Consider the following 1,869-nt stretch of genomic DNA (forward strand, 5'->3'; position numbering starts at 1 on the left):
TTTAAATGCTTATATTTCAGGACCAAGCAGTTCGATTGATTTCATTTTTCGGTTAAATATAGAGCTAATTATGTGCTATACAATGGCCCAAAAAAGTTAAAGAAAACAAATGGTATTCCTTTTTTGTATCACATTGAAATCGTACGACTGTCACGTGCGCCACCATGGGAATGCCCATATATGCAAAGTTTTTAGTTTATTTCCGATAATTTTTTATAAAAACATAGTTCATACTACACTAAAACACATAAAAATCAAATGTGTAAACTTTGTGAAAAACTCAGGAAAATTCAATAAATCTGCATACTAATTTGCAATTTTATATTCAGATTTTCAAGCAACTTCAAACTTGCACTTTAATAAACTAAAATTGAATGGATTATTAAACTGCATACTTGGAATTTTTCTAAAAAATGCTTTGCTTATATTGCGAAAAATTTACTGTGCCAATACTTTTGTTCGTTACTGTAAGTAAATAAACCCTTAACTTTAAAAAACCAAAAAAAAAATTTACAATATTTCAAAATTATTTTTCGAATCATAAATTTGTTTATGATTAACAATGTATTTATATTTTTTTTTTTGTTTTAGATCCTTTTTGCTTTCAACACGAGGTATCTTTTTTCTAGTTTCTATTGTCATAGCCATAACTCCCTCTCTATTTTTATCAATCAATCAATCAATTTTATAATTTTTTTTCGGCATTTTTCCTAATTACAAGTAGAGCTTTATAAAACTTTTATAACACCAAATGTTAAAGCTTGGGATTTTGTGTTATCCGGGCAGGCTTATTAATTTAGCCAGAGAATATGTTTTCTTTATTAAGTTTACCCAGTTACCCATTTTAAACTGCTACCTGTACTGTATCAGAGGTTAAAACTTGTTAAAATTTTATTTAAAATTTTCGGTAAGGAATAAGCGAGTGGATGAAAAATATATAAACCGTAAGAACGGCCCATATATATGTATATGAAAGAATACACACATGCGACGACTCTAGCCATTGTGTGTCACTCCTTTAAATTATAGTTATTATTTTCCTCTTTGGTTGTTGTTGTTTCCGACAGGGTGGGTGTATGATGTATTATGGAACGAATTTCCGTCATCCCTTGTCAAATTTGGTTTGGAGACAAACCGGTTTCGGCGTTGTGCCATCTTCAGTGTCATTTTTCGTTCTCTTCGTTATTATATTCTTATTGTATTAAAAAAATAACGTTCGTAACACTTTAGTAAATATTAATAAGTATATTAACTGAGTATATATTAAAGACTAGAAGATGACCCGGTGAACTTCATATCATCTATAATTTATTTGAATTTAACTTTGATCAATTATAACAAATCTTCAAAATACAATACAATGAGATCACTAATACTGCCTGCTGTTATAGCTGATAAAAGATTCCACTCCTATAAGATGTGCCACGCCCCTTTTTACAAACTCATTTATATACATATATCTTTCCATAAGCACCTACCTATAGGTATCTGTGCATTTCAAATTTCGAGTTCATGTGACTATAATTCCGAAGTTAGAGCTGATTAAAAATTTTCACTATGGGAGGTATCCCTCATCCCCCTCCCTCCCTTGGCGAGTCTCAATTTTTTTACCCTATTATAGGTCCAGGAGTCATGGCAATACTTTGGCAAAATTTTATTCGATTCTGTACATCCGTTCAGGCTGCAACCTGGTACATACATACATACATACTTCCACAAATATATAGTAGATTTGCTTTGAAGCGCCATCTTGCGGTTCTTTAAATAAAAAATAGATATCAGAAATGAATTTTTCATATCACAAAACTCCCGAGCACAACTGTTTATTACAAAAAAAAACATTCCTAACACTTTAGAAAATATTAATCT

The sequence above is a fragment of the Rhagoletis pomonella genome, unplaced genomic scaffold (genome assembly GCF_013731165.1).
Source record: "Rhagoletis pomonella isolate Grant_MI unplaced genomic scaffold, Rhpom_1.0 Rhpom_scaffold_00010, whole genome shotgun sequence".
In the NCBI taxonomy this organism is placed as follows: domain Eukaryota; kingdom Metazoa; phylum Arthropoda; class Insecta; order Diptera; family Tephritidae; genus Rhagoletis; species Rhagoletis pomonella.